This window comes from Phyllobates terribilis, unplaced genomic scaffold (genome assembly GCF_046119375.1).
Source record: "Phyllobates terribilis strain yellow unplaced genomic scaffold, ASM4611937v1 Scaffold_1__5_contigs__length_1240528914, whole genome shotgun sequence".
Classification (NCBI taxonomy): Eukaryota; Metazoa; Chordata; class Amphibia; order Anura; family Dendrobatidae; genus Phyllobates; species Phyllobates terribilis.
The window spans coordinates 311,702,763-311,727,814 of record NW_027362761.1 but is presented as its reverse complement, the minus strand read 5'-3'; the positions used below and the strand labels follow the sequence as shown (position 1 = coordinate 311,727,814).

The window sequence follows — 25,052 nt, the reverse complement described above, 5'->3', positions numbered from 1 at the left end:
TCCTAACTATACACAATCTCACCACTGAGGGGAGTGCCTAGCTAAGGTTCACTCAAGCCTGCCTACAAGCAATGTCTTTAATTGAGAACCTGTGTTTGGCGCCAAACTCTTCCTGCTATTTTGTGCATGCATCCACCGGCCGTTAACTGTTCTCTGAAGAAGCTGTCTGATCGGGCACTTAGCTGGGAGACTGAGGAGAGGGTCCTGACCTCGTCACAGGAGCGCAGTTTTCAGTCTGTCAGACTAGCAAAGGGCCCTTCTCGTCACTCAGATGCCTTGGGGGGAATCCAATTCTGCATCCAACCGTAGTCGTCCCCCCAAGGTGATTGTCTCTCTATGGCCAGAGTCACAGGCAAGGCTTCACCTTCACTTAAAATCCTGTTACACTCCCAGCACGCTTCACACACCGGCTCTTATGATGCAGCTCACCCCAATCTCCTTCCTCTCCACACTACTCCTTGTTTTTTTGCTAACTCACACACCAGCAAGTTCACCATAGAGTCCCTTTTTTTAGAGGCAACAGAGACCTCTTGTGGCCGGAAACTGATACTGCAGCAATGTTCACACATCTCCCTCTCACATGTGCATGTGCAATCTGATTGGTGCAATCGACGTTATCGTCTGATTGCACCAATCACAGCTAGGCCTGCTCATTCTGTGGTTGCTAGGTTCCAGCCTATGATCGTGCTGTCACTGGACCAATCATAGGTTGGACATCAGTGTTACAGGCAAATTTATTGAAAACGCTGTGATTGGCAGTTCAGAATTGAACAGCCAATCAGCCTCTGGCTGTTGCAGTCCTGTCCATGGACCGAAAGGCTGAAACAGTGGCCCACAAACCGCATCATGCCATATTTGTATGTATATAAGAGGCTTTGTGGGGCTCACTCTGTATATATGGAGACTATATTGGGCTCATACTAAATATCAGAAATTATGTGGGGCTCACACTGTAAACATGAAGGCTATGTAGGGCTGATGTGAAGGATCATACTGTACATAATGAGGCTATGTGGGGCTCATACTGTATATAGAAGGCTAAGTGGGGGCTGACACTGTAAACATGGAGACTATGTGAGGGCTCATACTGTATATTGGAGGTTATATGGGGGGCTCATACTTTATATAGTAGGCTATGTGGGGGGCTCATACTGTATATATGAGGTTATTTGGGGGTCTCATGCTGTATATAAGAAGCTATGTGGGGGCTCATACTGTATATTGGAGGTTATATGGGTCTCACACTGTATATAAGAGGCCATGTGGGGCATATGCTGTATATAAGAGGATATTTGGGGCTCATACTCTATATAGGAGGCTATGTGCGGGTTCATACTGTATGGATGAGGCTATGTGAGACCTCATACTGTATATAGAGGCTATGTGGGGACACATACTGTATATAGGAAACTATGTGGGGGTTCATACTGTATATAGGAGGCTATGTGGGGGTTCATACTGTATGTATGAGGCTATGTGAGACCTCATACTTTATATAGAGGCTATGTGGGGGCACATACTGTATATAGGAGGCTATGTAGAGACTCATAGTGTATATAGGAGACTATGTGGGGGCTCATGCCATATAAAGCAGGCTGTATCATGGCTCATACTGTACGTAGGAGGCTATGCGGGGGCTCATACTGAATGTAGGAGGTTAAGCGGGGGTTCATACTGTATATAAGAGGCTATGTGGGGCTCATACAGTATATAAGAGGCTATGTGGGACTCATACTGTGTATAAGAGACTGTGGGGGCTCACAATGTATATAGGAGGCTATGTGGGGGCTCATATTGACTATATAGAAGGTCAGCAGGGTTTTATACTTTATATAGAAAGGCTATGTGTGGGCTAATACAGTATATAGAAGGCTATGTTGGGGCTCATACTGTATATAGGGGGCTGTGTATATGCTCTCACAGTGTATAGGCGTCTGTGTGGGGGCTAAAACAGTATATACTGTAACATCCCTGGCGGCGTGCTGGCATGGCTTACCACCTCCCACCATGCAAGACCGTAATCTTACTTATCAGTCCAGGCTGCACACTTTGCTCCAGTACCTGCGTGTGCATGTCTCTTGTCTGATTGCTTAGGGCGGCGGCGCGGTTACTGCCTGTTTCTTATAGTTACTGTGTGCACAGTCCTAATGCGTCCCCAGCCTATTGCTGTAAGTCACTGGATACTTAAACCCCCTCCACCCAGTAGGAGGTGCCTGAGCAACACTTTCTTTCAGTGTGTTCAGTGCAACTGAGTTGCCAGGTCCTGTCCTGTATCTTGTCTGTTTCCGCCACCCTGGGGGCTGTATACCCAGGCCTGTTACCTGTATCTGTGACTTCTAGTCTGTTTCCGCCACCCTGGGGGCTGAGTTCCCAGGCTCGTTCGTGTATCTTGTTCCTGATTCAGTTCCTGTCTGAACAGTGTCCTAGCCCGTTACTTGTTTGTCTCTATGTCCGTATCTTCCCTTTTGTCTCTGTACTTCTGTTTGTGAGTTTAGTGTCCACTCGCTACTTCATTGAAAGTACCTTGTGTGTATTTGCTCTGCTCTGCTTGTCTACCGCACTTGCGGGTTTTGCTCTGCTCTGCTTGTCTACCACACTTGCGAGTTTTGCTCTGCTCTGCTTGTCAACCGCACCTGCGGGTTTTGCTCTGCTCTGCTTGTCTACCGCACCTGCGGGTTTTGCTCTGCTCTGCTTGTCTACCGCACCTGCGGGTTTTGCTCTGCTCTGCTTGTCTACCGCACCTGCGGGTTTTTCTCTGCTCTGCTTTTCTACCACACCTGCGGGTTTTGCTCTGCTCTGCTTGTCTACCGCACCTGCGGGTTTTGCTCTGCTCTGCTTGTTTACCTCACCTGCGGGTTTTGCTGTGCCCTGCTTGTCTACCGCACCTGCGGGTTTTGCTCTGCTCTGCTTGTCTACCGCACCTGCGGGTTTTGCTCTGCTCTGCTTGTCTACCGCACCTGCGGGTTTTGCTCTGCTCTGCTTGTCTACCGCACCTGCGGGTTTTGCTCTGCTCTGCTTGTCTACCGTACCTGTGGGTTTTGCTCTGCTCTGCTTGTCTACCGCACCTGCGGGTTTTGCTCTGCTCTGCTTGTTTACCACACCTGCAGGTTTTGCTCTGCCCTGCTTGTCTACCGCACCAGCGGGATTTGCTCTGCTTGTCTACCGCACCTACGGGTTTTGCTCTGCTCTGCTTAATTACCGCACCTGTGGGTTTTGCTCTGCTTGTCTACCACACCTGCGACTCAGTTCCTGTATCCCAGTCTGTACTGGTCCCTATCGTGCCTGCGTTCCTACCTGCCAGTACCCACCTATCTGCACACTAGCCGTGTCTGCCAGTACCCACCTGTCTGCATACCAGCCGTGCCTGCCAGTACCCACCTGTCTGCATACCAGCCGTGCCTGCCAATACCCACCTGTCTGTATGCCAGCCTAACCTGCCTGTTCCTGCATTCCCCGGTGTGGGTCAACAGCTGTGACCGGGGTCTGACCTGGAGTAGCACCTGGTCCCTCTGCTCGGTTCCTCCCTGGCTCACGGAGTCGACTGAGCCGCCATGCAACCTTGGTTGGACCTAATTGATACTTAGTCACGCCCCTCCAGGCACTCCTCAGTTCATGGTCCAGTGGGATCACTAACCACGCTCACGCCAGTCAGTACGGGTGTGTGCGTAACATATACGAGGCTATGTGGGGGTTCATACTAAATGTAGGAGGCTATGTGGGGGTTCATACTGTAATTAAGAGGCTATGTTGGGGTTCATAATGTATATAGGAGGCTATGTGGGGACTCACACTGTATATAGGAGGCTATGTGGGGGCTCATACTGTATATAGGAGGCTATGTGGTGCTCTGTTTTTAAAGGGACCAAAAGTAATTGGACAGATTAAATAATTGTAAATAAAATGTTCATTCCTAGTACTTGGTTGAAAACCCTTTGTTGGCAATGACGGCCTGAAGTCTTGAAATCATGGACATCACCAGACGCTGTGTTTCCTCCTTTTTGATGTTCTGCCAGGCCTTCACTGCGGTGGTTTTCAGTTGCTGTTTGTTTGTGGGCCTTTCTGTCTGAAGTTAAGTCTTTAACAAGTGAAATGCATGATCAATTGGGTTGAGATCAGGTGACTGACTTGGCCATTCAAGAATATTCCACTTCTTTGCTTTAATAAACTCCTTGGTTGCTTTGGCTTTATCTTTTGGGTCATTGTCCATCTGTAGTATGAAACGACGACCAATCAGTTTGGCTGCATTTGGCTGGATCTGAGCACACAGTATGGCTCTGAATACATCAGAATTCATTCAGCTGCTTCTGTCCTGTGTCACATCATCAATAAACACTAGTGACCCAGTGCCACTGGCAGCCATGCATGCCCAAGCCATCACACTGCCTCCGCCGTGTTTTACAGATGATGTGGTATGCTTTGGATCATGAGCTGTACCACGCCTTCGCCATACTTTTCTCTTTCCATCATTCTGGTAGAGGTTGATCTTGGTTTCATCTGTCCAAAAATGTTCTTCCGGAACTGTGCTGGCTTTTTTAGATGTTTTTTAGCAAAGTCCAGTCTAGCCTTTTTATTCTTGATGCTTATGAGTGGCTTGCACCGTGCAGTGAACCCTCTGTATTTACTTTCATGCAATCTTCTCTTTATGGTAGATTTGGATATTGATATGCCTACCTCCTGGAGAGTGTTGTTCACTAGGTTGGCTGTTGTGAAGGGGTTTCTCTTCACCATGGAGATTATTCTGCGATCATCCACCACTGTTGTCTTCCGTGGGCGCCCAGGTCTTTTTGCATTGATGAGTTCACCAATGCTTTCTTTCTTTCTCAGGATGTACCAAACTGTAGATTTTGCCACTCCTAATATTGTAGCAATTTCTCGGATGGGTTTTTTCTGTTTTTGCAGCTTAAGGATGGCTTGTTTCACCTGCATGGAGTGCTCCTTTGACCGCATGTTTACTTCACAGCAAAACCTTCCAAATGCAAGTACCACACCTCAAATCAACTCCAGGCCTTTTATCTGCTTAATTGAGAATGACATAACGAAGGGATTGCCCACACCTGTCCAAGAAATAGCCTTGGAGTCAATTGTCCAATTACTTTTGGTCCCTTTAAAAACAGGGTGGCACATGTTAAGGAGCTGAAACTCCTAAACCCTTCATCCAATTTTAATGTGGATACCCTCAAATGAAAGCTGAAAGTCTGAACTTCAACTGCATCTGAATTGTTTTGTTTAAAATTCATTGTGGTAATGTCTAGAACCAAAATTAGAAAAATGTTGTCTCTGTCCAAATATATATGGACCTAACTGTATATAGGGGAATGTATGTGGGCTCATACAGTATATAAGGGGCTGTGTGTGGACTCATACTGTATATAGAGGATGTCAGCATACTTAATCCTGCTCCATATCAAGTGATACAATTAATATTCATGTAAATAATTATAATTACTGCTAAAGTTGATATTTAGCAGAATTTATTTTAGCCTATTAGTTTGGCCCTTTACAACAGTCACTGTCTCTCATTTGGCCCCTCCGGAAAATTTATTGCCCACCCCTGATCCTGACTATTGAGCACCTTGACTTTTTAGTATGATCCTTGTATGCATCTAATAGGTCACTTTTTTTTATCCCATCACTGATTTTACACTAGGGTTATCATGTCTTACACTGTAGAGTACTTTATCTTTGTCGGGTTTGTTAGGGCCCAAAAGGGACAAACTATGGTGAGTGGGGGTGCTATTTGCATGCTTTTCATTAAGGTGCCAACCTCTGCGGTTAGATATGAGCAAGATAAGGGATTGATAGGAATTTGTCTATATCTGCTACCTTTTTATGTGTGTACAATGTACCTATATTATCACTGGATATTGTGATGTTTTCATGACATCTAAGGTTTTCTGCTTCTAATTTCACTCTGATGTTAGGTTTTATTTGTGTTTAGTGTTGAGCGATACATTCCAATATCGGGAAATATCGTATCGGATTGGATCGGACCGATACCCAAAAAATATCGGATATCGCAGATTCCGATACCGGAAACCAATGCAAGTCAATGGGACACAAATATCGGAATGAAAATAAACCCTTTCTTTCCTTGTAGGTTAATTCTACATGAAGGAAAACAACTAAGAATAATGTAGAATGTATTACATGAAAAGCCGGCAATTCAGCAGCGGCATACACCGGTACCCGACAATTTAGAACAGAAAGAATAGAGCATCACACATAGATTAGATAGATAGAAACATGTCAGTCACATATATAAGAAGTACAGTGACAGTGTTGCTTACTGTACTTGTCATTTGGTGTTAAAGGATTTATTAAAAGAAATAATAGTGTTTTCATGCACCGTCTCTTTAAAAAAGCCAGCCGGCAATTCAGCATCGGTACCCGACAATTTAGAAAAGAAAGAATAGAGCGTCACACATAGATTAGATACATAGAAACATGTCAGTCACATATATAAGAAGTACAGTGATAGTGTTGATTACTGTACTTGTCATGTAGTGTTAAAATAAAGGATTTATTAAAAAAAAATTGGCGTGGGGTTCCCCGTAATTTTAGTCTCTAGAGGAGGTTAAGCAGACGGCTGGGGCAGATGTTTGAAGCCTGGGAAGGGGGTAATACCCACGGAGCTTCCCAGGCTACTAATATCAGCCCCCAGCTGAATACATAGCCTTTACTAGCTATTAAAATGGGGGACCCCCAAAAAAATGACGTGGGGTCCCCCCTATTTTAATAGCTAGGAAAGGCTAGGCAGACAGCTGGGGGCTGATATTAATAGCCCAGGAAGGGTGCCATGAATATTGGCCCCCTCCCAGGCTAGAAACACCAGCCGTCAGCCGCCCCAGAAATGGCGCATCCATAGGATGCGGAAATTCTGGCACTTAGCCTCACTCTTCCCACTGCCCTGTAGCGGTGGCAGTGGGGTAATAGGGCTGGGGTTGATGTCAGCTTATAATACCAGCTGACATCAAGCCCAGGTTAGTAATGGAGAGGTGTCTATAAGACACCCCCATTACTAACCCCATAGTTAAAGTTAAAAAAAAAACACAAACACCCAGAATAAAGTCCTTTAATTGAAATAAACACACAATTCTTTATTGTTCTAAATTAAACCATACCTACCATCACGCCCATTCCAGCTGAAGCCAATGTCTTCTGCAATAAAAGTAAAATAATAAACCAACATCATCCTTACCTTTCCATGACGGCTCCACCTCTGCTACATTCACATGACAGGCTGGATCGCAGCCGAAAGCTGCCATCCAGCTCGCCATGCCACAGACACTGAGAAGCGCAGGCATGCTTGCGCTCCTCAGTGTCTGGCTGTGACGGCATCCAGATGAGCCAAGATCATGTCCAATGAACTCAGCTCACCTCATGCACGTCACTGACAGCATGAGAAAATTCTCCTGCGCATGCAGTGAGCGTGAGACAATTCTCCTGCTGAAGCGCTGAGCGCAGGAGAATTTTCCCACGCTGTCAGTGACATGCATGAGGTGAGCTCATGTCCAATGAACTCAGCTCACCTCATGCACGTCACTGACAGTGTGGGAGAATTCTCCTGCGCTCAGCACTTGAGCAGGAGAATTCTCCCACGCTGGAATGGCATTGAGATGACAGGCTGGAACGCAGCTGAATGCTGCCATCCAGCATGCCATCCTTCAGAGACACTGCAGAGCGCAGGCATTATGGGAACTTCCGATTCCGGTATTCGATATTCTAAAAGTATCGGATCTCAGTATCGGAACTCCGATACCGCGAATATCGGTCGATACCCGATATTTCTGTATCGGAATGCTCAACACTATTTGTGTTCCATTATTGCACCTATCTGGATATTTCAGGGCTTAACAGGGGCAGACTACATTGAGCGAGAGTGCCATTTGCCATCTCTAGGGTGCCAAACTCCGTGGTCAGGTAGTGTTTTCTTAGAGACATACAGAATATATCTATCAGCTAGTCCCCTGGTTGTATAAACAAGACGGGATAGCCTCACATCTCTGAGTTTCTTGTTCTTGTCAATACTTGTTATTTTTATTATTTGGAGTTTGTTTTGTTGTAGTTTTAATCAAATTAAGTAAATATTGATATTTTATTGGTATTTTTTTTGCTAGTCTGATAAATGTTATAGAATTGTAGTATATAATATAAGCAATCATATGACCACCATTTGTAGTTGCCTAGGGAGACTAAAAAATAAAGCAAAAATCAATTAACCCCTTAGTGATGGCTGCCATACACCAACACTATATGGAATAGGTTAAAAAATTGAGCTCACTCTATTTGCCGCAGATTCTGCCTGCTATACAGAGCTGACTCCCAAGAGTAACTGATGCAAATGGAGCGAGCCTCAATCATATCAATTTAACCTTTATCATTGGACTGGAACACTGGGGCTGAGAAATCCTGAGATGACACATCAAGGTCACAATGTTTTCTTCTGAATTTTGCAAAAATATAACATTTTTGTCTATATATTTTTCATATTAAATGATGTAATTAGATTAATAATCCCTAACTGCAGCATATAGGATGTTATTCTATTCTAAAGCATCATATCACACATTTAGAAACTACGCACAAAATCAGCTCTGTTCAGAGCGCCCAAAACTTCTGGAAACTACAAACAGAATTCAAATAAAAGAAATTCATTTCTAAATGTGCTGAGCAGGCAAATGTCTCAGAGAGCATCAAGTATGGAAATACTGTATAGCACAATACGTAAACTGTTATGTCTTTAGAATATAAAGCAAAGAGGAAGTATAAGTGTCTGTGTTCTGTATTTTTTGCACCACTGTGCATTGACTACCTGACCAGACAGCACAGTAATAATCCCCAGTGTCTCCAATTTCCACTTTGAAGATGGAGAGAGCAGCTGATCCTCCTATTATGGATCCAGTAAATCGATCCGAGGTCCATGAAGGTCTAGAATTTTGATGACTAGTACCGCTACTGCTAATTACCAGTTTAGGAACACTTCCGAGGATCTGATATATCCAAGTTGGACGATTCTCTGCATTAACATTGCGGGTACTCAGGCTACAAGCAAGACGGACGCTCGCACCTGGAGCGACAGACATTGGACCATCCTGAATCACAGTAAACTGTGCCGAGGAATCTGAAATAAAGAAAGACAAAGAAATGAGGCAGTTTAAAGGAAAATAAAAATGAACAGTAAGTGTAGAATATAACTGCTAACTTACTTGGTAGATAAACTGTAAGAAGAAAGAGAACAGCCCAGTGCATGATAAAGCTGAATTGTGGAAAACTTAGTGAAAATAATTGAAAGGTCCAAGATCACCAATTATAAATATGTACAGAATGCAAATCAGAGTAACCTTCATTGGTCGGTGTCATATCTCCTCCCATCAGAGTAACTTTTATTGTCACTGGTCAAAAACAGAGACACCAAACCATAAAATAGGATATTCTGTAATGTACAACTTTAAGTGAACATTTTGGAATGCAGTGAAAAGATTTATTGTATTAAAGGGGCTGTGTTACAACAGGAAAGAGGATGCACAAGGTATGCAAGTTAGTTATGTGGGGGCTTGTACTAAGGGACTTCCCACAAGTTGGTGAGAACATGAGGCTCTTAGGCTATGTGCCCACGATCAGGAACAGCAGTATTTTGGACGCAGCATATTTTCGCTGCATATTCCTGCACATGTGTTAAGGTAATATACGGATTTACCATATATAATGACTGGCTATTGGGGAAAATACGCAGCAGAACTGAACATGTTAAATAGAAGCACAGTGGGCATGGGATTTCTATAAATCCATCCACTGTATTTGCAAAGTAGAACGCAACGTTTTGATCACACGGAAATGATGCTGCGTCCAAAACGCTGCTATTCCTGATTGTGAGCACATACCCTTAGTCTATGTTCTCAGCTGGAAAGCATAACTAGCATGTCATTTTCTTGTTTCTTAAAGGGAAATTTAGCAGCAGGTTTTGCTATGGAATTTGATAGCAGTATGATGTAGAGAAAGAGAGCCTGATTCTAGCGATGTATCACTTACTGGACTGGTGGTGCAATTTTGATAGAATCCCTGTTTACTCTGATGCAGATGTAGCAGAGCTAAGACTTTGGGGCTGTGTATCACCCCTCCCACACCTCTGATTGGCAGGTTCCCCTGTACACTGTACATTGTCAGCAAGCTGTCAATCAATGGTGGGGTGGGGTTACACAGATTAACCTGACTGCTCTGCACGGATAAAACACTGATTGTATGCAAGCTACAACACAGCCTATTAAGTGACACATCCCTTGAATCACCTTGCTCTATATTATGCTGTTCTCAGATTAAATAGCAAAAACCTGCTGACAGATTCGATTTAAAAGAGATGTGTAATATTTTAGTAAGCAGATTCTGGTTGTACAAGACCTAATGCTCATGGCAAATGGCATATTGTGTGCTTAGAGCCTATACTGAGATGTACGGAGACCCTATAGCTTTATATTAATTAGTGCCCTATTTGGCATTGCATTACACAGATGTTCTCCAATATAAGCAAGGATTCTAGGGTATCTACGATACTTCAATATTACATCATTTAATGATTTGCAGATCAGATTTTTTTAGAACCTGACATAAAAAAACCTTGTATGACATCACAGGCTTGCAAAGTTTGCATGTTGTTGTCGAACGTTGTGCTGCATGTTGAACATTGTTGGGCTGCATGGTTGCAATTATGTATTGTGGGTCATGCGTGAAAGGTGAAGAATGTAATTTTCTCCATTATCTTCTGCTATGGCATGGGTATGTTACAAGAATGAGTTGCGTTAGTAACTATGCAAGGGAAAAGTGTAGCACTCTACTAGGAAATTTACTTTTTAACTTATCTCTATTGCATTGATTATTTCTATTTCCATTTTCTCATTCAAGAAAATGTCAACAATCAGACTTCAGGCCAAGTTCCCACAATGAGTATTTGATGAGTTTTTGATGTTGCAGATTTTCTGCAACATTTCTGCTCCTATTAGCTAAATTAAGTTGCAGTACCCAATGCGGTTTTTGCCTTTTTGGTACATTATGTTTTAGATAAAGCTACTGTGTTTAAAAAACTTCCTGGTATTTGGCTTTATTGCCAAAAGTTTATTAAAACATTCGTGTGAATTACATGTATTTTTAGTGCGATTCTGCAGCGGTAATGCATTAAAACCATGTGCGCTTTTTACTTACAAATGTTGCATATCTAATGCAATTCTGTAAGGAAAATCAGCACTAGTGATGAGCAAGCATGCTCACTACTGCTCGGTGCTCGCCCGAGCATCTCACTGTTCAAAATGCTCGGCGCTAGCCGAGTATTTCTGGAGTTGCTCGGAGGGAGCTCGGGTCCCCTCCCTGCATGTTTGGCGCTCTTTAGAGCGCCAATCAACATGCAGGGATTGTCTTCCACACACTGTAATGCCGCAGCCATGTTGGTTGTGGCATTACAGTGATTGGCTGGCCGCAGAGCATCATCAGGTCTATATCAGACCTGGGGCCGCCATGCTCGTCACAGTCACTCCGGAATCAGACAGTGTAGGGAGAGATGCTGCTGAGCAAGGGAGAGATTTGCTTGTTTCTAGTTAGTGTAGGTATACCAAACTATATTAGACACACATATCCATCTCAACTAACAGTCCTTCTGAGGACTAATCCAGCTGCAGAGATATCAGTGCTAGGCAGGCAGGCAGGGTATATAGCAGACTGCAGTGCACATAGTAAGAGGGACCATTCCAGTTCTGTCTGCTGGTGCTTTTACAGATATTTGTAGAAATAGGCCCAGGTATCAGGGGCCAGGAATATTTTTTTTTTTATCTTAATCCTGATTATTTGCTTAAAAAGCAATCCAGAGAACACCGTTTATCTGCACCATTTGTTTGTTGGCAGTGCTGAATACAGCCAGGTCCTTTCCATATTACAGCGCTAAAAATCCAGCTATTTAAAACTGTGGTTTGTCCGTCACACGGATCATATATAATTGCGCTGAATATATTGCCATTTCTGGCCTCCATTGAAATTTTGCTTCAATGTGTCAGTGAACTGATTGACACAAGGTCAGCCCTGTTAAAAATAGTTACCTACAGGCCAGCTATTTAAAACTGTGGTTTGTCCGTCACACGGATCATATATAATTGCGCTGAATATATTGCCATTTCTGGCCTCCATTGAAATTTTGCTTCAATGTGTCAGTGAACTGATTGACACAAGGTCAGCCCTGTTAAAAATAGTTACCTACAGGCCAGCTATTTAAAACTGTGGTTTGTCCGTCACACGGATCACATATATTTGCGCTGAAAATATTGCCATTTCTGGCCTCCATTGAAATTTTGTTGCAGTGTGTCAGTGAAGTTATTGACACCAGTTTGCTGTTAAAAATAGTTACCTACAGGCCAGCTATTTAAAACTGTAGTTTGTCTGTCACACAGATCATATATAATTGCGCTGAAAATATTGCCATTTTTGGCCTCCATTGAAATTTTGCTTCAATGTGTCAGTGAACTGATTGACACAAGGTCAGCCCTGTTAAAAATAGTTACCTACAGGCCAGCTATTTAAAACGTGGTTTGTCTGTCACACGGATGATATACAGTGGTGGCCAAAAGTATTGGCACCCCTGCAATTCTGTCAGATAATACTTCCTGAAAATGATTACAATCACAAATTCTTTGGTATTATTACCTTCATTTAATTTGCTTGCAAGGAAAAAACACAAAAGAGAATGAAGCAAAAATAAAATCATTGATCATTTCACACAAAACTCCAAAAATGGGCCAGACAAAAGTATTGGCACCCTCAGCCTAATACTTGGTTGCACAACCTTTAACCAAAATAACTGCGAACAACCGCTTCCGGTAACCATCAATGAGTTTCTTACAATGCTCTGCTGGAATTGTAGACCATTCTTCTTTGGCAAACTGCTCCAGGTCCCTGATATTTGAAGGCTGCCTTCTCCAAACTGCCATTTTGAGATCTCTCCACAGGTGTTCTATGGGATTCAGGTCTGGACTCATTGCTGGCCACCTTAGAAGTCTCCAGTGCTTTCTCTCAAACCATTTTATAGTGCTTTTGGAAGTGTGTTTTGGGTCATTGTCCTGCTGGAAGACCCATGACCTCTGAGGGAGACCCAGCTTTCTCACACTGGGCCCTACATTATGCTGCAAAATTTGTTGGTAGTCCTCAGACTTCATAATGCCATGCACACGGTCAAGCAGTCCAGTGCCAGAGGCAGCAAAGCAACCCTAAAACATCAGGGAATCTCTGCCATGTTTGACTGTAGGGACCGTGTTCTTTTCTTTGAATGCCTCTTTTTTTTTCCTGTACACTATATGTTGATGCTTTTTGCCAAAAAGCTCTACTTTTGTCTCATCTGACCAGAGAACATTCTTCCAAAACGTTTTAGGCTTTCTCAGGTAAGTTTTGGCAAACTCCAGCCTGGCTTTTTTATGTCTCGGGGTAAGAAGTGGGGTCTTCCTGGGTATCCTACCATACAGTCCCTTTTCATTCAGACGCCGACGGATAGTACGGGTTGACACTGTTGTACCCTCGGACTGCAGTGCAGCTTGAACTTGTTTGGATGTTAGTCGAGGTTCTTTATCCACCATCCGCACAATCTTGCGTTGAAATCTCTCGTCAATTTTTCTTTTCTGTCCACATCTAGGGAGGTTAGCCACAGTGCCATGGGCTTTAAACTTCTTGATGACACTGCGCACGGAAGACACAGGAACATTCAGGTCTTTGGAGATGGACTTGTAGCCTTGAGATTGCTCATGCTTCCTCACAATTTGGTTTCTCAAGTCCTCAGACAGTTCTTTGGTCTTCTTTCTTTTCTCCTGCTCAATGTGGTACACGCAAGGACACAGGACAGAGGTTGAGTCAACTTTAATCCATGTTAACTGGCTGCAAGTGTGATTTAGTTATTGCCAACACCTGTTAGGTGCCACAGGTAAGTTACAGGTGCTGTTAATTACACGAATTAGAGAAGCATCACATGATTTTTCAAACAGTGCCAATACTTTTGTCCACCCCCTTTTTAGGTTTGGTGTGGAATTGTATCCAATTTGGCTTTAGGACAATTCTTTTTGCGTTTTTTCATTGAAGACAAATTAAATGAAGATAATAATACCAAAGAATTTGTGATTGCAATCATTTTCAGGAAGAAACTGAGTATTATCTGACAGAATTGCAGGGGTGCCAATACTTTTGGCCACCACTGTATAATTGGCCTGAAAATATTGCAATTTCTGGCCTCCATTTAAATTTTGTTGCAGTGTGTCAATGAACTGATTGACACAAGGTCGGCGCTGTTAAAAATAGTTACCTACAGGCCAGCTATTTAAAACTGTGGTTTGTCCGTCACACAGATCACATATAAGTTCGCTCCAAATTCAGCCAATTGTAATGAGCGTGGAAGATATTGTCCTCCATTTACAATGGGCAAGGCACATGGCAAGGGACGGGGAACTGGACGTCATGGTGATGGTACATGCAGAGGCCGAAGCAATCTGAAATTGAGCCACAACAAACACCCACAACTTCTCGCTCGACCTTTCTGTCCCAATTAATAGGGGACCGCAGAACACCACAATTGAACACAGAGCAGTGTGAAAAGGTTATTGGTTGGATACCAGATAATGCTTCCAGTCACTTAGCCACCACCACCACCTCCCTGTCTTCCACACGGTCAAGTCTCAGTAGCCGTGAGTCGGGACCGCATACTCCTCACCCTGATCCTCCTTCCTTCCATCATGCCGAGTGCCCAGAGACAACTGATCCCACACTTGGACACTCCGAAGAGCTGTTCACTTTTCCATTTATAGATTTGGGCCTCTCGCCAGGTCCACGTGAAGTCGGGCAAGAGGAGATCGCATGCAGCGATGCCCAAATGTTTGAGCAGCCACGGTCATACGAAGGTGACGCTAGGAAAGTGTCACAAGAGGTGGATGATGATGAGACACAATTGCCAGAAAGTCAGGAGGAGGTCCAGGGTGCGGAAGTGGAAGACGAGGTGGTGGATAATATAGTAACTGACCCAACCTGGCAGGAGGACATGCAGAGCGAGGACAGCAGCACACCGTGGGAGGGAGGCAGAGCACCCCAACAAGCAGGAAGAAGCAGTGTGGTGGCTGCAGACAGAAGGCAGGCAACCGTTCCCAGTAACACCAACATGACGGACTTCGCCAGTACAACTGTTAGGTCTTCCCGAGTCTGGTTGTTTTTTAAAGACTCTGCTGATAACCCCAAAAAGGCCATTTGCACCACCTGCCAGGCCAGCATCAGCAGGGGTAGCAAAACTACCAGCCTGACCACCACCAGCATGATCAGGCACATGGCAGCAAAGCACCCGACTTTGTGGGCCGAACCCCAGGGACCAGGAACAGTGTCTGTGGGTGACACCACTGCTTCTTCCGCTGTTGTGCGTGCTAGCCAATCCCCTGTCCATAGTGCATGCGAAGATGCTTCCTGCCCTGCACCTGTCATTGCACACTCTCAACTAGAACCATCAGCAAGCACATCCTTGTCCCAGAGCAGCGTTCAGTTGTCCTTACCCCAGCCCTTGGAACGCAAGTGCAAATATGCAGTCAGCGCCCCACAGGCCACACTACTAAATTCCCACATTTCAGGACGGCTTGCGCTCTAAATGTTGCCTTTTAGGCTCGTGGAGAAGGAAGCTTTCCACAACCTGATGGCGGCGGCCGTCCCTCGGTACTCGCTCCCCAGCCGCCACTATTTTTCCCTGTGTGCCATCCCCGCATTACACAGGCACATGTCCCACAATGTTAGCCGTGCCCTCAACAATGCAGTTACAGGGAAAGTCCACCTAACCACAGACATGTGGACAAGTGCTTGTGGGCAGGGATGGTACATCTCGCTGATGGCACACTAGGTTAACATAGTGGAAGCCAGGACCCAGTCGGACTTTGGGACGGAACACATCCTCCCGACACCAAGGATTGCGGGCCCTGGGTCAATCAGGGTTGCCCCCACAGTCTACAGCTCCTGCACCTCATCCTCCTCAGCCTCCTCCTCCTCTTCAACCTTCATCTCCGAAATGACCACATCAGTCACAAGCTGGAAGCACTGCAGCACTGCCTCGGCCAAGCGGCAACACTCTGTGATGAAGCTAATATGCTTAAGTGAAAAACCGCACAATACTGAAGAGTTGTGGACAGCTCTGAAACAGCAGGCAGATCTGTGGCTGACACCACTGAACCTACAGCCAGGCATGATCGTGTGTGACATGGCCGGAACCTGGTGGCGGCTCTGAGGTGAGGCAAGCTCACATATGTACCATGCCTGGCCCATGTGTTTAACCTTATGGTTCAGTGGTTGCTCAAAAGCTACCCGGAACTGCCAGATCTGCTTGTCAAAGTACGCTGCCTGTGTACCCACTTTAGAAAATCAGCTACAGCTTCCGCCGCCTTTGCCGTGCTTCAGCAGCGTTTGCAGCTTCTGGCTCACAGACTGGTGTGTGATGTCCCCACGCATTGGAACTCTACACTGCAGATGTTGGGAAGGATTTGTAGAAGAAGCAAAAGAGGGGAGTTGTTGACTACCTGCATCAACAAGGCTGTCGGTATTCAGTTCAGACTCCACACATAAGACCTCAGGAGTGGAAATGGATGTCAGACATCTGTACCATCCTCAAAAACTTTGAGGACTCCACCAAGATGGTGAGCGGCGATGACGCCATAATTAGCGTCACCATCCTTCTTCTCTGTCTTCTGAAAGACTCTCTGCTCACAATCAAAGAGGATGCATTGCAGGTGGAGCACGATGAGATGGAGCAAGGAACCATACAGTGTGATTACACACAGCCCAGCCTCATCTCATCCCAATGTGGATTGGTTGACAATGAGGAAGAGGAGGAGGAAGAACAGGAGCTAGTTTCATGCACTATAGACGATACTACCTCCACAAGTGTCATACCGTCTGTTCAGCGTGGATGGCCTGAGGACAGAGAGGAGGAGTAGGAGGAGAGCATGGTCAGTCGTCCTCTTGGTGAGGACACGGAAGTCTTGCCTGTTAGCAGTCTGGCACGCATGGCTGAGTTTATGTTACGCTGCCTTTCCCGTGACCCTCACATTCTCAAAATTTTGGGTGACAGTCATTACTGGTTGGTGACACTTCTAGACCCACGCTAGAGAACTTTATATCTCTTATTCCTGAGGCGGACAGGTCTACAAAAATGGGGCAGTAACAGAAGGCCCTTGTTGCAGAACTACTAAAAAAATTCCCATCTGAAAACGCTGGAGGCAGAGGTCACAGTTTGTTGGACAACCAAGGAGTACAGCCGAGAGAGACAACTCCAATCCAGCAGAGGCAGAGGAACACTGTCAAAGTTCTGGGAGAGTTTTCTCAGACCCTCCCATCGCACAGGCCCTGAGGCGCGGGGTACTCTCACAAGGAGTGAAAAGTTTGGGAAGATGCTGAGGGAGTTCCTTGCCGACCGTACCAACGTCCTCCGTGATTCCTCTGTGCCTTTTAATTATTGGGTATCCAAGCCTGACTTGTGGAATGAACTGGCTCTCTATGCCTTGGAGGTCCTGGCCTGCCCATCCGCTAGCATTTTATCAGAGCGGGTTTTTTGTGCCGGTGGTGCAATTATAACAGATAAGCGCATCTGCCTGTCAACTGAAAATGCTGACAGACTGACTCAATGACTGATAGCAGCGTAACATAAACTCAAATCCAGTGTCTTTTTTTGGGAGGTGTATTCCCATGCACCTTTTCACACATTTCCACACATGGGTATACGCTTCCTGATTTTGGCTTTTGTCCTCCTCCTTCTCCTCGTCCTCATCCTCCACCACCATATCACCAGGGTGACCGTGGTCCGTGATGCAACACCCACATAATTTTTTTAAATAGTGTTTATGATGGCCGTAAAAAAAATGTTTATACAGTATGTTCATGTATACCCCCCAGGGGTAAATTTTGTTAGCCCATACACTTAGTGCATGGGCATTACAAGTGTAGGAGACCCGCTCCTCTCTAATGGGAACATTTTTTTATGAGGTCCTCTTCCACGTCTTTTCCAAGGTGCATTGGAGTGTCTCCCAATTTTTGGCAGCCCTTGCATTAGCAGCATAGGCCAACACTATGGGAGACCCACTTCCTAATAATGGGAACATTTTTTTATGAGGTCCTCCGCCACGTTCTTTTCCAAGGTGCATTGGAGTTGCTCCCAATTTTTGGCAGCCCTTGCATTCACTGCATATGCCAACACTATGAGAGACCCACTTCCTAATAATGGGAACATTATTTTCAGGATGCCCTCTGACCTCCACGTCTTTTCCAAGGGACATTGGAATGCCTCCAATTTTTTAGCAACCCTTGCATTCACTGCATAGGCAAACACAATGGGAGACCCACTTCCTAATAATGGGAACATTGTTTTCAGTAGGCCCTCCTCTAAGTTTCTTCAAAGGGGTATTGGGGTGCGTCCAAATTTTCAAAGGGGTATTGGGGTGCGTCCAAATTTTGGGCAGACCTGCCACTCACTGGATAAGCAAAAACAGTATAGGAGACCCACTCTTTAGTAATGGAAAAAACAAAGCATAGCCGGCTGATGGCTCTCTAAGAATAAACGAGGGCCGACTGCTGGCCCTTTAAGAATAGTAAAGGCCGCCTGATGGCCCTATAAAAATAGGCTTTGTGACTTTCAGAGTCCCTCCTTCATAAATGAAACAGGATGTGTCTGATCATGTCTCAAACGCCACATGGCCAGATAAGGTTGTAAAATGTTAAAATTACATTTCCCAGTGAATGCATTTGTCACAGTTGAAAGCAATGCAAAAGTGCAAAAATGCAACAAAAACGCTACATGTGAACATAGCCCAAGGTGTGGAGGAGTATTTTTGTTTTTGGTTATTTATTTTGCCTTATATACAAGTCATTACCCTGTAAAGGATGTTCCTTAACATATTTCCCAGGAAAATCCATTTTGGTTTCGTTTTTGTATGTTTTATTGTGAGTCTGTAAAAGTGGCGTAATACCTGTGACAATGTTGTTGACAGCAGTGACCTGGGAGTCAGAAATTCTTCCAGGGGTATTCCCCATGCTGTTCCTATGTCATTTGAGCACTGTTCCCATCAATTTGGGCAAGTTTTAGGCCTCTGTTTCGGTGGAATGGTGGGGGCGGAAGCCAGATTGTCAGTTGTCGAAGAGAGAGTTAGATGAGAAGTGGGAGGAAAGTTCAGCATGAACGTGTTGCTCAAGGAGTTTGGAGGCAAATGGGAGCAGCGATATGGGGCGATAGCTGGACAAGGCGGTTGGGTCGAGGGATGGCTTTTTGAGGATGGGCGTGAGTGTGACATGTTTGAAGGCAGCGGGGAAAGTACCAGAAGTTAGTGATAGGTTGAAAAGATGGGTTAGGGATGGGATGAGTGTGGGGGTGAGGTTGGGGAGGAGGTGGAATGGGATGCGGTTGAGTGTACAAGTGGTGAGGTGTGATTTGGAGAGGAGACGAGTAAGGTCTCTTTCCATGATGTTAGGAAGGAAGGTTATGGGATAAGGGCAATGGTGTGGAAAACAAAGGGGTTGTGGTGATTGGGCAGTAAAGACTTGCCGTGTTTGGTCAATCTTGTTTTTGAAGTGTGTGGCAAACTCTTCAGCAGAGATGACGTAGGTCGGAGGGCGCAGTGGAGGGCAGAGGAGAGAGTTCAAAGTGTTGAATAGCTGTTTGAGGTTGTAGGATAGGGAAGATATTGAGGGTTGTGAAGTACATAGGTGGATTATAATGAGGGCAATCCGGGCTACCGCCCGGGGCCCCGAGCCTGCAGGGGGCCCGCGGCTCCGGGCGGGGTGTCTAATGCCGGATTGCCCTCATTATATGTGCGGGCCGCCGCGGCACATACCGGTAGCAGTGGCGGGAGGGGGGCCCCGGACCGCTCCCCCAGCAGCGGCGAACGGCCGCTACTTCTTCATCGGCCAGGCCAGCACTGCAGCAGTTAACTTCCCTGTGCTAGCCCGGCCGCGTCACTGCTAGGAGACACGGCCCTGTGCGCGGCCGTGTCTCTTAGCTGTGACGTCACGCAGTGCGCGCCCGGCCTGCACTGCTGCAACGGAGAAGTCAGAGCAGGCAGGAGGAATGGAGCCGGGGGATGGTAAGTCTGAGTGTGTGTATGTGTATGTATGTATGTATGTATGTATGTATGTATGTATGTATGTATGTATGTATGTATGTATGTATGTATGTGTGTGTGTGTGTGTGTGTGTGTGTGTGTGTGTGTGTGTGTGTGTATGTGTGTGTGTGTGTGTGTAGGCAGATATCATTGTGTGATGTCTGTTTATATGTATTTTTGTGTTTCAAATGTGTTTATGCGTGTATGTATATGTCTGTATGTTTGTGTGTGTGCGTGACTGCATGCGTAACTGCGTGCGGCCTCCTGCTGAGTATAGTTGGTGCCGTGCGGCCTCCTGCTGTCTCTGGGGGGGGCGCCGTGCGGCCTCCCACTATGTATAGATGGCGCCGTGCGGCCTCCTGCTGTGTATAGATGGCGCCATGCGGCCCTCTGCTGTGTATAGATGGCGCCGTGCGGCCCTCTGCTGTGTATAGATGGCACTGTGCGGCCCCCTGCTGTGTATAGATGGCGCTGTGCGGCCTCCTGCTGTGTATAGATGGTGCCGTGCGGCCTCCTGCTGTGTATAGATGGCGCCGTGCGGCCCTCTGCTGTGTATAGATGGTGCCGTGTGGTCCCCTGCTGTGTATAGATGGCGCCGTGCGGCCCCCTGCTGAGTATAGATGGTGCCGTGCAGTCCCCTGCTGAGTATAGATGGCGCCGTGCGGCCTCCTGCTGTGTATAGATGGCGCCGTGCGGCCTCCTGCTATGTATAGATGGCTACGTGCGGCCTCCTGCTGAGTATAGATGGCGCCGTGCGGCCTCCTGCTGTCTCTGGGGGGGCGCTGTGCGGCCTCCCGCTGTGTATAGATGGCGCTGTGCGGCCTCCTGCTGTATATAGATGGCGCCGTGCGGCCTTCCGCTGTGTATAGATGGCTACGTGCGGCCTCCCGTTGTGTATAAATGGCTACGTGCGGCCTCCCGCTGTGTATAGATGGCTACGTGCGGCCTCCCGCTGTGTATAGATGGCACCGTGCAGCCTCCTGCTGTGTATAGATGGCTACGTGTGCTCAATATTGAGTCATACAATTAATGTAAGGCTATGTGCCCACGATACAGAAATGTTCCGGATTTTTTTTGAGCTTTTCTGCATCTCCCTGGCAGAAAAAACGCATGCGGATTTTACATGCGGATTTTACATGCGGATTGTATATGCGTTTTCCTGCCAGGGGCATGCGGATGTGAAGCGTTCTTCACTTGCATTTCCGCATGCGGGTTGACAAGCGCTTTCCAAGCGATTTTTGCATCACTTGGAAAGTGCTTGACAACTTGGTTACACTATATAAATCCATGCAACCAGCATGGATTTATATAGTGTGACCGTAAAAGAATGGTTAAAAATAAAAAATATATACTTACCTTCTGATGGCCTGCAAACGTCAGCGGTCGCGTGACCCGTCACATGACTAAATGACGTCACGGCAGGTCCTTTTCAGACAATCGCGAGCTGCCGGCAAGCCAGGACGCATCGGATAAAGACACCGGGGGCCATCAGAAGGTAAGTATAATATTTATTTTTTATTTTATTCTTTTTTTACAGGTTCTATGGTACCCGGGTTCGGAGGAGAGTCTCCTGTCCTCCATACCCGGGTACCATCTGCACATTGAAACGCATGGATTCCGCATCTACAGATGCAGGGATGCGGATTCCATGCGTTCTAAAGCAAGTCAATGGCGGCGAAAACGCCGCGCTTCCGCAAAATAATTGGTAATGCTGCGGATTTTTCCCCAATGATAATCCCCAGCGGAAATTTCCGCAGCATGTACACAGCACATGCGGATTATCATTGGGGAACATGGCAGGCCTTCTACCAAGCGTTTTTTAAGCGTTTCTGCAGCGGAATTACCGCTGCGGAAACGCTTAAAAAACACATAGTGGGCACACAGCCTAAAAGATAATATTATAATTAATATTGTGCCAAATTAATTTCACGTGAACTATCACATGATCTATCACAGGGGATCATGTGACATGTCACGTGATAAATCAGGTGTGTGTGTGTGGGGGGGGCCCGCGCCTTCTAAACTGCCCAGGGCCCTTACTACTCTTAATCCACCCCTGGTGAAGTAGGCCAGTTTAGGTGAGGTGAGTGCTGATTTGAATGCGAGTGTTGCTTGTTTGAATGCAGTGAAGTCATCTTGAGAATGTGTTTTCTTCCAAAGCCGCTCCGCATATCTTGTATTTTCGATACTCCCATTCAGTCCTTCAGGTGCCAGAGTTGAGAGTTTGAATATCCAAAAGGATTCAGTATTTATTAATCTTTGGAATCAATTTGGAATATTCTCAGGTATTTGTTCAAGTAGTATTAATTTCAGATGGCTAGGATCTTTGTGATGTTCGATTAAAAAATGCCTAGAGAGGCGGTGATTAAGGAGACCAGTCCGAATATTGTGCCTACGTTTATTCATTCTGTTGTGAACAGGCTGGATTGTCCTAGCGACAATCCAGTCTGTTAATAACCGAATAAAATGTAATAATTATAGGGAGCATAGTGTATAGATTATTTACTTCAGAAGTCACAATGTGTCTAATAATTTATTTCCTGAGGGCACATTGACTATTATTTTGCCTCAGTAGGTACAGTGTATATATTATTCATTTCAGAGGGCATATAGAATTATTGTCTGGGGGAACCATATTGGGTAACATTAATTTCAATGGGCACTATATATTGGATTTCTTATTGCATAGGGTATAGTACGGTGGGGGAAATAAGTATTTGATCCCTTGCTGTTTTTGTAAGTTTGCCCACTGACAAAGACATTAACAGTCTATAATTTTAAGGGTAGGTTAATTTTAACATTGAGAGATAGAATATCCCCCCCCAAAAAATCAAGAAAATCACATTGTGTAAATTCGATTTTTTTTTTTTTGCATTTTACAGTGAGAAATAAGTATTTGATCCCCTACAAAACATTGAGTTCTGGCTCCTACAGACCAGTTGGACGCTCCTAATCAACTCGTTACCTGCATTAAACACAGCTGTCTTACATAGTCACCTGTATAAAAGACTCCTGTCCACAAACTCAATTAATCAGTCAGACTCTAACGTCTACAACATGGGCAAGACCATAGAGCTTTCTAATGATGTCTGGGAAAAAATTATAGACCTGCATAAAGCTGGAATGGGCTACAGAACCATAAGTAAGACACTGGGTGAGAAGGAGACAAGTGTTGGTGCAATAGTAAGAAAATGGAAGAAATACAAAATGACGGTCAATCGACATCGATCTGGAGCACCATGCAAAATCTCACCTCATGGGGTATCCTTGATCATGAGGAAGGTCAGAGATAAGCCTAAAACTACACAGGGGGAACTTGTTAATGATCTCAAGGCAGCTGGGTCACCAAGAAAACCATTGGTAACATATTACGCCTTAAAGGTTTAAAATCCTGAAGTGCCAGCAAGGTCCCCCTGCTCAAGAAGGCACATGTGCAGACCCATCTGAAGTTTGCCAATGAACACCTAGATGATTCTGTGAGTTATTGGGAGAAGGTGCTGTGGTCAGATGAGACAAAAAATTGAGCTCTTTGGCATTAACTCAACTCGCCGTGTTTGGAGGAAGAAGAAGGATGAGTACATCCCTAAGAACATCGTCCCAACAGTGAAGCATGGTGGGGGAAACATTATACTTTGGGGGTTCTTTTCTGCAAAGGGGACATGACGACTGCACCGTACTGAAGGGAAGATGGATGGGGTCATGTATCGCGAGATTTTGGCCAACAACCTCCTTCCCTCAGTCAGAGCATTGAAGATGGGTTGTGGCTGGGTCTTACAGCAAGACAATGACCCAAAACATACAACCAAGGCAACAAAGGATTGGCTCAAAAAGAAGCACAGTAAGGTCATGGAGTGGCCTAGCCAGTCTCCAGACCTTAATCCCATAGAAAACTTATGGAGGGAGTCAAGCGACAGCCTCAAAATCTTAATGATTTAGAGATGATCTGCAAAGAGAAGTGGACCAAAATTCCTCCCGACATGTGCCCAAACCTCATCATCAACTACAAAAAACGTCTGACTGCTGTGCTTGCCAACAAGGGTTTTGCCACAAAGTATTAAGTGTTGTTTGCCTTGTTTGCCAGAGGGATCAAATACTTATTTCTCACTGCAAAATGCAAATAAAGTTATCTAATTTATACAATGTTATTTTCTTGATTTTTTTTAAATATTCTATCTCTCAATGTTAAAATTAACCTACCCTTAAAATTATAGACTGTTCATGTCTTTGTCAGTGGGCAAACTTACAAAAACAGCAAGGGATCAAATACTTATTTCCACCACTGTATATATTAGTATCATTATCATTTATGGAATCTTACATTGAAGATCACACAATAATAAATTGATTAGAGGCTTGCTTTTAGAAACTTCTACTTTATACTTAACATCCTGAGCAGAAAACTTCTACAATATGCTGCTACATAGTGTAAAAAATCTGGATCCGTTCCTATTTTGATGGATTATATAGAGCCGGGAGTGGGTTAAAAATAATCTTATACTTTCCTTTCCTTGGCCCTCCCAGTACCTGTTCCGCCACCACTGGTTATCTGATCAGCTCTTCTATCTTCACTCTACTTATGGCTGTGTCTTCTGTTCACTAGGCCCCAGAGCCCCCTCATCGCCAGGAGTCATATGGCGCAGTGAATGGAAGATCTGGCTGGAGTTTTTCACAGGACTGAAACAAAGGTAAAATTTACAAAGTGACTCTTCTATTTTTAATCTTTTATCAGAGAAACAACAGCAACAGTGAACTTACAGGTATAGGAATGGCCAATTCAATTTGCATAAAATTTTATAGATTTTTTACTATAAGAGCAGTGAGATTATGAAACTTTCCGCCACATAATGTTGTAATGATTTATTCACTACTAAAATTCAAGAAGGGTCTGGATGCCTTTCTTGATAAATATAATATTACAGGTTATGGGTA

General features: G+C 45.1%; 1 long non-coding RNA gene across 1 annotated transcript in view; it reads left to right on the top strand.

Annotated features, from left to right (window-relative positions):
• The window catches only part of LOC141259167 (uncharacterized), a 304,265-nt gene that overhangs the window by 23,373 nt on the left and 255,840 nt on the right, over positions 1-25,052 (top strand). Inside the window, exon 2 of the long non-coding RNA XR_012318377.1 lies at positions 24,724-24,808. This is a non-coding gene — a long non-coding RNA (uncharacterized lncRNA). The remainder of the gene's footprint in view (positions 1-24,723; positions 24,809-25,052) is intronic.